This window comes from Rhinolophus hipposideros (genome assembly GCF_964194185.1).
Source record: "Rhinolophus hipposideros genome assembly, chromosome: 1".
NCBI classification, from domain to species: Eukaryota; Metazoa; Chordata; class Mammalia; order Chiroptera; family Rhinolophidae; genus Rhinolophus; species Rhinolophus hipposideros.
The window spans coordinates 69,201,489-69,214,801 of NC_138047.1; the positions used below are offsets into that span (position 1 = coordinate 69,201,489).

General features: G+C 31.9%; 1 protein-coding gene across 2 annotated transcripts in view; it reads left to right on the top strand.

Annotated features, from left to right (window-relative positions):
- Window positions 1–13,313, top strand: part of GRID2 (glutamate ionotropic receptor delta type subunit 2) — a 1,327,346-nt gene that overhangs the window by 1,032,516 nt on the left and 281,517 nt on the right. The window lies entirely within an intron of this gene.

Below are 13,313 nucleotides of genomic sequence, written 5' to 3' on the forward strand. Positions count from 1 at the left end.
CCTGGAGTGTGGCACTGCTTAATAAATCACTCCATCTTATTTATCTTTCTCTTGACATATTTCTAGCAGCAGGAACCATTATCCTGTGACAATGTTAAGTTCTATTGACATTTTCTCTTAATTAGCTACACCATTAGCTATGAATTTTATGTTGGGAATACACTTCCTTTATTTAATGCTGTCTTGAACGAAGGAGAGTGTTAGGTTTTGTCATGAGTTCATTGTCATAACAGATATTGAAATAAGTGTAACATCATTGTTACTTTTCCAGAAAACCAGTTTATTCTGCTGAGAAAACAATAAACAGAATTTGCAGTTAGAATTATATTGCATTATTTACTCATTGGAAAATTATCAATTAGACAAATACATTTTTTTCATTAGAAATCTTAAGGAATATATGAGAGCTCTGTTACATATGTCTGAATTCTTCTGTGATACCTATCTCTTCAGCCAACTGAGTGACTTTTATGTACATTTTTATAAATTGAGATAAACATTTTTTTCAGGTTACACATATTTTGTGTACCTTAAAACTAAGTGCTTTGTGTCTAAATTAAAAATTATTCATTTATTCAGCATATATTGAATGCCTACAATGTGACAGGCACTATTCAAGCTCCTGGAGATACCTTCAGGAGAAAAATTAAAATTCAGTCCCTCATGGAGCTTGTATTCTAGTGAAGGGACACAGGTAACAAACAGTAAGCATGATAAATAAATAAATTATATTGTATATCAGAATTCAAATACCATAGAAAAACTCAGAGTGAGGGGAATTTGAAGTATATGTAGAAGGGATGCAGTCTTCAGTGGGCTCACTGAATTTGATGTTGGAGCAACCATCTGGATGACAGGAAGGAATGTGCTGTATAGCTATCTGGGGAAAAGGTAGTCTGGTAGAGGGAACCACATAGGCAAAGTGCCTTCCCCAAGAGGTCGGAAGAGTAGCTTAGTGGCACTTGAGGATAGGAGGGCCATGAGTTCAGATGAGATTGGAATTGTAGACATTGGCTTCTACTTTGAAGTAATGGTGATTACTGGAGTGTTCTAATCACAAGAGTGGTGAGATAAAAATTTAGACAAATATAAATTGTTATAGAGGTCATTAACTGACAAACTATTCTAAGACTGTTCTGTTTTCAAATTCTCCAGCATAATTGAAGATTTAATAATTGTTTCCAAAAAACTGTAGATTATTTATTTTGTAGGGGTGTAAATGTTTATCTATTTAGGCAGATATATGTTGCTTACAAAATGTATCCATCCATTGAACCATTAAAAAACCCAAACTCCAAGATCCAGCCCCACTCATTTCACCTCAGCAGATCAAGCAAATATGGCTATCCATTTCAGACAACATATTAACATTAAATCAAGAGGTACATATTATTTCCAGCTTTATTTGTGGTGACAGCTTCTGAAGAAAACAATTCTCTTCTAATCGTTCCCACTGTTCTTGGTAAAGAGCAAAAGTAGTGAATCCCCAGTTTATTTCTTTCTTCTTAGTCTCCTTTTATCTTTCTGGGAATAATAAATACTATTTTATTGAAATTATGTAGCTAGCTACCTAGCTAGCTAGATAGATAGATAGATATAGATATAGATAAATATAGATAGATACATAGATAGATAGATACATAGTTAGATAGATAGATAGATAGATAGATAGATAGATAGATAGATAGATAACTTTATTGTGTATATTTTTTTCTACATCAAGCCAAACTACTCTTTCTTTAGAGGAGGATTAAATAAGTCCCTTGTTCCTAAATCATCAGTTGTAAGCTTTCTATAGAAAATTCTTCCCGTAAAGGAATTGAACTGAAGGTTTTTCTTATTACTTTTATTTACTTGAAATTTATACACGTATACTCCTCCTTTATCCAAAAAGACCTTAAAATCTGCTAACATTCATAGTAACCCTGGATTATTTTGCTTCTCTCGCAGAAAAATAGATCAGTAACATTTCACTCCATTTTTCTTGTCAAGGCCAGTTCTTTATTACAATTCTTTTTTTCTTTAAATCCAGTCAGTTGGTCACAAAAGGCCATCTGAAGTATAAGATTAAATAGACACTAGCTTTAGCCACAGTAGGATTCTGTAAACTCAGCATTTCCCCTAGAAAATCTTCCTTTGAAAATGATGCACAGTTTATCCAGTGGGACTATACTTAATCTCTAAGCAATAGGAAACACAAGGTCAAATCTTCTGTTGACAACAGGAAATAGTGTAACCGGTACCCTTATGGTTGTTGCAAATAGTTGTATGCATATAGACTAGTGACACTTCTGAAAGACCAAGTATCATTAAGGTGAGTCTTTAATATTCAATCTTCCAAATACAAGAAATGGTTTAGGTTAAAGAGTAAAAATTAAACTGTTCACCTTGATGTTCATTGATTTTTCTTTCTTTCTTTTTTTTTTCCTGAGCTAGTATTGACCCAGTTGACATTCCACAAATGCTGACTTGAATTAGGTTAAGCAAGTTGAAAATTATATTTGATGACCTGAATAATTCATTAAAAGGATAAGCATTAAAACTCACTTTAGTACTACAAACACATTTTTTATAATAATGTAAAATAATGAAGCTGGCTACATGCAATGTCCAGAATGGACACTTTGTATTGGAATGACTAACTTTTGTGCTGTTAAATTACACGGAATACATATCTAACTGATGACCCAGAAGAGAATATTTTGGCTGAGAAAAAGTCATTCCTGGCACTAAAAGGCAATTTAACATGCATTTACACCCAGGAAAGCTTAGAAAATGAACAGTAATTGCAGAGGTCAAACTTTTAAGCTGCTATGCTTACTTGTTTCAATCCAAGACTTGACTGCAATGCAATTTAAACCTCGAATCTGTGTCTATCTGAGACTATCATTGAATTTAGGTAGCTTATCAGCTGAGAAAATTACAAACACATATCCAAGGTATAGATAATTTCATATACCAAACAAATACATACACCATTGTGAAATGTTACGAGTTTATAACATCACTATTTATTTATTTATTTATTTATTTATTTATTTATTTATTTCTCCTTTAGAAGGATGCCTCCTCCTGGTATGTCATTATAGTTTAATGTACTTTATAATAGTAATTGATAAAGCTAAAAACAAATATTGTATAATGCACAGCTGGCAGAAAATAACAACAAGTAAATGATTTTCAAAACCAAAAGTTTACAAGTACTCTGTTTTTTTGTATTTGTATTTTGTTTTGTTTTTTGTTTTTGCTAACCAGTTCTACAAAATAAGAAGCACTTTCATTTAAAATTACAGGTTTTATATTTTTTATGACATCTAAAAATGCAGCTCAATTTTCAAAATGGTATTAAAACAAACCAGCAAACACAACGTTTATTAGATGTACATTTTCTCTAATTTATTGTACAAGGCTTTTGGCAATATAATTAAAAAATATTTGACATCAGAGATTTCAAAGGAAGTCAAGAATAAGAAAAGCCAACTGGAATAAAAATATTAATACCCCTTTTCAAAAATATAGATTTAATTTTTAAATTGCAACATCTGGTATTAATGAAATAAAATGAATTTCAATTTTTTGTAGAAAACTTTAAATATTACTTTTTCTTCCTTTCTTTTGCTTCTGTACAGATATTATGATACTCCTTCTGAAGGGCACAGAGGTTGTGCTGTATCTTATAGATAGGTTATGAGCAAAATAATGCCACTACTTCCAACTTAGAAACTATCACTTCATAAGAAAGGCTTTTCCAGCAGTGCCACATTCTATAACCCTCTAGTTGTTTTTTTTTTTCCCCCTAATTTTAATTCATTGTTGACTAAGTTACAAAAAAGCAAAGTGATGGTAGGAATCCTAGAACAAGTGTGAGAGGTTTGAAGACTTCGTGAAGCTTGTACAGGGATCCTCCAGGCAGATCCTTAAGTTCTTTGATATGATACCTTTGATCTTCATTTTGGCATGTTATTGCTTATCAAGATGCTCAGCTGGAAAACTTCCCCTTAACACAGAAAAATGTGGAAATTTAAGCTTGAAACTGTTCTCAGGGTTGTATTATTTTCTTTAAGTTTAAACAGTACTTTATATTTGTCATTTTGTACATTGTCATTTCGTCTCCCAAATTTCATATTTTTATTCATGCTCATTAGAGTTTTATCAGCAAATAACCTGGTAAAGTATAACTGTTAATCACAATGAAAGAGTTGTGTTAGATTAGACTTTCTACTTATAAATTTAACACAGCATTTCCTCTGAATAGCTAAATGATCTGTATTATCTAGACACAGTATGAAGGATGGCTTGGAGATTATGATAAACTATTAAAGTAGACCAGCTAATGTGGTGTTAGCTGGAAAAACATAAACAACCACCACCACAATGACAAAAATGGAGGCAACAATAGAAAAGAATTAATGAAATCGAAATACTATATGTGACAGGACTTAGCACATGAGTGGGTGTCAGTATATAGAAAATATATCAATACATAGATATATAATAATGGTTTCATACTATATACAATGTTTTTAAATTAAATTAACAGTACATCCTGAATACTGTATATAATTTGTTTTGCCAAATTCTCTATTATGTCATGTTTATAAAATATAACCATTCTAGTGGTTCAATATTTGTGCATATCCTTGGTTATTTTTTAAAGAAATTATCCTAATATTAAGCTTCTGAGATAAATGATATGTGTATATATACCAGGGGTTGCCAAAAAATGTATACAAATAGACATTTTGGTCAACGTTGCTCAAGCAGTAGTACGCTGTGATCAGAAGTGTCTGGACGCTGATGGCAACCACTTTGAGCACCTCTTGTAATTGCAGAAGTCAAACGTGACTTGTATTCATCTTTTGTTATCGGTATATATTGAGTGTTACAATTTTAATACAGCTTTCCTTTCTTAAAATGTGTATACCTTTTTTGGACACTCTCTGTATACATATGTGTAGATATGTATAGATATATATACACATATACATATATATGTATATATACATACTGTACCACACTACATATTCATAGTATATATGCAATGAATATTGATACAATGTGTATATATACATATACACACATATGTATATACATTATATATATATATTTTTTACCATACTACATATTCATACCATACTACAAATCCCATTGTACTATACTATGTATACACACATTTTAAATAATAATATGTAGGTTTCAATAGAACTTTAAAGGCTTTATTTATGAAAATAATAGTAACAATGTAATGTAGAATTAAGCTTTACATTACTGTATTTCACTAGATATTTAGAAGATACTTAAACATATTCAGACAGATGAAATTGCTTGGACATAAAGCATAACAACACTGCAACACTTTAAAAACATTAACTAAATCATTTGGACAAAAATATTTAGAATCTGTCATTCCTAACTTAAATGTTAAGAACATAGACAAAAAGTTAACTGAAAGTTAGCTCAATCATTTAACTATGTATTACTGGTGTTTATAAAGGTATAAAATTAAACCATGACTGCAGAGAGGCTATTCCAATAATTTAAAATACAGCAATAAATCCTTTATATACCAAACTATAAAGGAGTATTGTGTTGTTCAAAATGATAATTGGGGGTTGGAAATATCCAACAATTCTATAGAGAGAAAACAAAAGAAAAAAATAGCTGATCAAAATTTACCTAAAGTAGTCCTATCACTGCAACTTTTTTATTTCATTTGAAAAAAATATGAAACATCAAGTAATCTTCAAGTTATTACTTTCAGAGCCACCAATGTTATTAGGCAAAGGAGGACTCCAAAAGTGTTGTATTAATCCACAAATATGACTATCATCCAATGATTAATTTGAATTTCATTATTTGTCTGCAGTTGTCAAATATTTTATGGTCTGATGAAAAGTTTCTTCTATAGTACAGTTGGAATAAGTTTGTACCATAAGCAACATGATAAAAAAATAAATAATTGAAATAGGAAAGTGGCAGAAGATTGCACAAGAACTCAGATGACTACAATTAATATTAGTAACTATTCCTCTTATAATATCTTCACATAAAAGCTGCCCAGTTATCTGTTTTTTGAATAACAGCCTGAATCCCCAAACCACTACAGGGGTCTCTTGTGTATTATGATATATGCATAAAAGAAATTTCTAAGTTTGTGAAACTTGGAAGAAGCAAAACATACATTTTTTTTTCTATCTTGAATAAACCTGTGTAGAAAACCAAGGTGAATGAATGTCTCCAGGGAAAAGGGGAACAAAAAAATAACTCACCATTTTGTTTGTACGTGAAACTTAGATATTGAAAGTTTTATTCACCTATATGTAACCCATTGTGTCTAAGGTTAATTACAAAGTTATTTGTCAAAGTAATTTAAAAAGAAAATGTAATAGCTATTTACAATTCCAATAACTGGAGCTTATAATCTTTTAATGATTCAATAAAATGTTACATATCATCATTAAAATAGGGAAATAACAAATGCTTTTATTGAGTATCCCAATAATTAAGTTAAGGTATATAGAACCACAGCCCACCAGAACACAATCCTTCCAGAACAAATCTGAGGAAAGAGATCTTCACCTACCTATTTTCTCTATTATTTATTCATTATTAGAATCTCTTTTCTGTGTAATATTACCTTTCTTCTATTTTCTTGATATATCATCCTTTCCAATTATATCAGTTTTATTTTAAGTTTATTGCTTTCCATTTTCATCTAAGTATCTTGGTCTTAGTAAATTATCCCCAAGACAAAATAATGGGGATTTTGCCTGAGTCTTGTGGATATCTAAACTCTTATTCTGTTTAACTTTATTTGCTTGACTCTGTCCTAAATTTTTGACCTGTCAGCCCTCAGTAAACCTGTGCATTCTATTGTTGAGGAGAACATAGGCAGAAAATGAAGTGGTAGTAATGTACTTGATGGAAGAAATGTACTTGGAAGAGACACCACAAGGTTTTGTAGATTCTCTAATACATGTCACACTCTGCCTGGTCTTTTGCCTTGTCAAGAAGAGCCTGTGAGCATAAACCATCTGTCCCTACTCTTTTATTCTTCTGGACCCTGGCTGAGGAAACTCCAACTTGTTTTCCTAGTCATTTCATAAGTCTGTCACAAAGATTAATAAGGAAATGCCGACTAAACACTTCACATAGTGCAAAACTTCACAACAAATAGAGGCTTTTCTTTGTTTCCTGAGATTTGCTTTATAATCTCTTCCTGATGTTGACTTGAGTTTAACAGGTTTTGTGTGTGTGTGTGTGTGTGTGTGTGTGTGTGTGTTCATTTGTTTGTTTTTACAACTTCATGCTGATCCCTTTCCTCCCTGACCCCACTTCCTACTTTGTTTCATCCATGGTTTTGACATGCCACTTCAGCCCAGCACCATGAACCTGTCTTCTGATTTTTCTATTGCTCACCAATTCAACCAAGCCCCATCCCTCAATGACTAAAGAGGCTCTAGATTGAAAATGCCTTTATATCTTCCTGGGAGAATCTAGAAACCACACCTAAATAGAACATTAAAAGAGAAGAAGGAAGAGGAGAAGATATTTTTTAAGTAAAATAATTCAGCTTCATGTGGAATTCTAAAATGCATTCAGCTTAAGGTGTTTGCATTCACAAACACAGAGAAACCCATGATATGTGATTCATATGCATTTGCTTATTCAATCAGCAATGTCATGGAAATCACTATTTATGATATGAATTATTTTTTGTTCTTTAATTACAGATCTGTCTGTTTTACTGAAATTTTTATGAATATTTAGAGCCCACATATTGAATAAAATATTTATTTTTTTCCCAGTGAATTTCCTGTAATTCTCATACCAAAATCTCATTTCTTTAGCCATTTCCAACCAACTATTCAAAAGAATATACTGAAAAGAAACCAGCAGAGGAAACCATTTTTCTCTTCTTCACTTTAAAGTGTCCTCCTAAGAACTTAACCATAAGATCTCTGGAAAACAACAGGAAAGAGGAGTTTCAAAATTGAGAAGGTTGAAATTGTTTTTCAAAGACTAAATTCATAATGTTAAATGATCCCCATTTCTTTCAAATTATAAATCGTAATGTATGCCCAATAAATGAGCTATGATTTGAAACTAATCTCTAGTCATGATTAACAAATTGAATGGCATTTTGGAGTTCAAATATTTATTTCGGACTTACTCCTGGTTCTCTTATCATGATTACAACTGATTGAATGGTATTGGCATTCTCTTACCTTGTGGAAATAATGACACACTTATGTATAAGTCTTAGTTTAGGAACCAGTCTCAGAAATTCCAGAGGTAATTAAAAACTTCACTTTGTGATCTATTTAACTTTTGATTCCTGTTGACAACTGTTGTTTACCCTTTGAACTTTCATGCACCTGGGATTGCTAAAATGGGTGCAATTTTCCTTAGAACCACTGATTGATTGAATTCGTGAAAAATGAGGTTGATAATGGCACTAGAATTTATATAGTAGTTTTATATAGTGGCTCAGGCCTTGCTATAATTATTTTAAAACATTAAAAGCTAATACATCACTACGGAGTGGCAGGCCTGACTTAACTGCAGTCTTGCTTCATGCTGTTTGATAAACGAGTAGTCATCCAGACATTTCCTCTTTGAGCGCCTTTCCCAGCTTCCATTTCATTACCAGGTCTGTGATGAAATCAGTAGGTAACAAGAAAAGTAGTACAAAAAGAATAATTCTTTGCAGCCTCCAGAAAATGGCGTATAGATATATTTAAAGAATCACAATACTTTCCTTGTTCAAACTATGCACTGTGTTTCTTTTTTCATGAGCAGATAGGCAATAAATATATAGTGATGTGTTAAAAATTGAAACAAAGCACCTAAAGTGTCAATCAAGTAATTTAGTACACAAAAAATAAACTGAAAGTTCAAGAAGCCAGATAGAGTAGAGATGAGAAAAACAAAGAGTAGACATATAAATTGACTTTAAAAATTCTAGGGCATCCCTGAACCAAGCTACCTGAAAGCTTTCTGTAGATTTTGAGGGCATTGTTTGGATATCTTTCACCCTTTTAAAATTGGATTACTAAAATTTCAAATATTTTAATGTTGTAATATCAGGTAGAAAAATTTTGTATACGCTACATTTAAATCTTTTACCAAAATCTTGGACTTAGACTCTTGAGTCTTGCAAAGCAACACATCTACTAGCATATCTAAAGACAATCCAGGAGAGAAAGGATGAGGCTTTTTGGTTTCTCCTCTTTTATATGTATATGTGTATATATATATATATATATATATATATATATATATATATATGTATGTATGTATGTATGTATGTATGTATGTATGTATATATATATATATGTATGTATGTATTTCTTTTTAAACAAGAATTCTAAAATAGCACAGTAGAATAGCTTTAGTAAGAGCATGAATACAGAGGCTGAAGATATTTTTAGGGCCACCTCTTAAATAAATGTGTGTTGTTTGGGCAAAACCATAATTGTGTAAACCATGCAAGTGATGAAAAATAGTCTGGGAGGTAATGAGGATTTGGGATGTATTCATCCATAGTGTTGAAATATAGTTGTGATATCATTGTTCTGAAGATGCAATCTTATTTTTATCTTTAAATTTACAAGGGCCTTTTCAATAGGTATTGGGAAAGGAAATACATAGAAAAAGAGGTAAGCAAATACGTTTTTTGTTACAAATAAAAATGGCAAGAAATTCAAAGATGTGTGGCACGCTGATCCATTGTACTTCATGCTAATGCTGATTCCATTAACCATTAATTAATGCCATAAAATGCTGATCTGTGAATTAGTGAAAGTCTCAGCGAACAGCCATATACACTATCATGCCTTCCAACTAAACTGCTCGATTTCAAACGTTTAAAAGCTCATATATATACGTATATATACATATATACGTATATATACGTATATATGTATATATATTGTATATATGTATATATGTATAATATATATGTGTATATATATATTCTTAAAAAGTCAAAAACAGTTTCTAATATCAATATCATTTCAGAATCTCTAGAAGAGAACATTTACAAATTCAAGAATAATTAACAGGTCCCATGAAAAGGGACTTTGTTAATTAGTATACTAAAAGATTTATTTGCTCCAAAAAAGTTATGTATATCAAGATACTTTTAATAGGCTTAGTGCAATTCATTTATGCTATGGTCATGTTTCCAATAGAATTGAATATAAAACAATTAATGCAGGAAGAACAAAAATAGTCTTGATTTAATGAGACCTAGAAAAAGGATTTACAGCAAGTGTGTCTAAATACCACCACTGCCACTCTTCTCGGAGATATAAAAATAAAGCAGTTTGTGGGAATCATATTAAATACCATATGAGTATGTGTTGCCCACCCATGTACTTAATGTTGCGCTTAAGGAGCTACTATTTTAATACAGCTTAACCTTAAAATTCTTGACTATTACTTGAGGTACAACTTGTGTAAAATTATAATGTAGTCCACTTAACAAACAGGGAAGCTGATATCTCCTTTGTAATTAAATTACTAACTGCAAAAGTTTTACTTTTGTAGTATTAGATGGAAAAATTGATTTTCAATTGGCTGGTTTTATTCCATAGCTCAACAGAAAGAGCGGTAGTTTCATAGGGCTACAGTAATGAAAACATTGTGAAAGTAAGAAGCTGCCAATTATTACTTTTTGTATTTAATGTAATTCAATTTAGTTTTAATATGAGTTATAGCAATTGACACTTCAAATTAAATTAGAATCAGTATAAGGTTTATGTGGTAACCAGCAGCCATTTAATTTGGTTATAATTAATTTTTAATTTAACATTTTTCAAATCTATGCATCAGAAATATTCCATGGTACTGAGTTCAGTAAAATAAACCTAACTATTTATGTTAAACCAGAAGCATCATGAATTATAAATATTATCTCCTGTATAGTCTTGAGGGCGAAACAACATTCTTTTTCATTTGATCAGAAGAACATGCTATTTCAGGTAAATGTGTATACATGGCATTTGTATATGTAAAATAACTTTGTTAATTAAGAAAAAGTGAAATATGTTAAAATTTATTATTCAACTGATATAGAACTCTTCCAAACAAAACTTTAATGTTAGAGTTGGAAAGAAGGTGATACTTTTTGTGAGCAGCTTTACATGTATTATAATTACTATGAAAATGTAAATATTAAGTTACGTACAGAAAATTGCCATTTTGATTGCATGATCTAATGCTTTCTAGCCTAGTTTTGCTTATTTGCTAGTAGACTTATCAGCCAGTCCAGAAAAATATTGTGTTATTCAACTGAAATGTCAACCTTTCAGGAAGACATATATATTAACAATACAGTAGTGACATTACCTCTCACTATTTGTTCAATAAATAATGTTATGAATTGTATTTGAAAAATGCTTAATGCTTTTATAAGACATAAAAAAGCAATTTCTTTGATGAAATAACTTCTCTTCTTGGATTCTATCAAAAAAAGAAGTTTATAGCAACGTAATATATGGTTGTATAAAATCTCAAAAATTTAAAAACTAGTGGTATACTTAAGTAAGCCATAAAACATCTGACTGGGAAATATTACCCAGTCAATGAAAATATAATAAATAAGATACCAAATGAGAAGTGTGACATGATTATTAGTATTAAAAATTACTTAAGAAAAATTTCAAAAAGAACATAGCTAAAAATATTAACCTGGCTTCTTCTTCAATGTTGGCTTTCTAGATCCATAAACTGGATGAGTTCTAGGAACTGGATAAGAAGCTCCAAATTTCTCACTCTGCAAGTGAAGTTAGATTTCTGCCCTTAGCTCTAGAATTTCTGTGTCCATAAATATCAAGAAGCATAACATTTTTCAAATCTATACATCAGAAATATTCCATGGTACTGAGTAGGCTGCCCACCTATTTCGTATTTAGGAACCCTGTGATAAGCTCTGGCAATCCTTCTCTAAAGGTCAATAAACTCCAATTACCATTAATAAATAGCTATGGCTTTTGTGGTAATTTCACCTTGTCTCTGAGAGTTAAACACCCCACTTAGCCTCTATCAACCTGGGACACTAGTCATTTTGATATGAAGACATCCCGCTGTATTACAGTATTGCCAATGCCATCTCAGGCCTGCAGAGTTGTCTCTTCAGAGATACTTGTGCTCTACCCACTCCCACGCAGGTCTCAATGTCTTTGTGTAGAGCGTGGCCCTTTTGTGTATAGTCAGGTAGGTGAATAGGTTGTTTAGAGCAGATCCATTCCAATATTCCCAGCTCTCTGAATCTCTGCATTATACCAGGCAAATTGTGTAAAAGTTACCTCCACAATTCATTATCATTGGTCCATTCTACAATAAGGCATTCTAGCAAATTACTACCACCACCCCCAATTATCAAGCCAACACATTTAATATCAAATCCCAGATTATTACCACCCATGACAATATATCTGCCCTAATCAATGCTTACATTGCATCCTATTTGGTATAAAACTTTTATTAGTGAGCTTCATACATCTCTGATTTAGTTAGATTGGGATGTAATTTGTAACCTGGAGGCAGTGAGGGGTGGTATGGTGAGTCCAGGAGAGAACTGTAATTCCTGGGTCCAGTCATTGTGAAGCACTTATGCAGAGGAAGGCTGATTCAGAAGGCGGGAGAGGTTTCCAATACTAAGGAGGTTTATAGGGATTTGGAAGCTCAAATTTTCATCAGTGCCCTTTCCTTACCATGAGAGATCTTATATGGTAAAGATTTAATTGTTGCTTGAATTGTGCTACACTTACAGTCAAGCCTTAGTCTCATCCTCAGTCATATCTGCCATGAAAATATGTGATTTAAGAGACTCCTTCAAAGCTTCCACCAAGACTTTCAAATTATTCCTTATTTCTGAGTTGAGTATTAAATGGCTGAATTTTCTCCTTTTACCTTTTGTATTATTCGGAGGCTTCAGTGCAGTTAGCTGGAACCACAGTCGTTAAAATTGCTATTATTGCCACAGTCTCTTAGCCTTCCAGGTCCCTTCATTTCAACTTTCTTTCATCCCATGCCAAAACTGATGGGAAGTTGAATAATTATAATGTAACCACAAGCTGTGGATTGTCAGTGTTCCATTTCCCACCAATATGCACTACACAGATATAACAATTCAGTTCCAGAATGCAGTTTTTGTGGTTCTGTTTTTCGGGACCATAAGTACTACCAGACAAGAAATAGATGGTGTGCTCTGTCTGGGAAATTGAGAAAGGTTCACCTAAGGGAATCTACAATGATCTGGGTAGAGTTTCAAGAAAGTAACAAGGGTTGGTACAATACTCTTT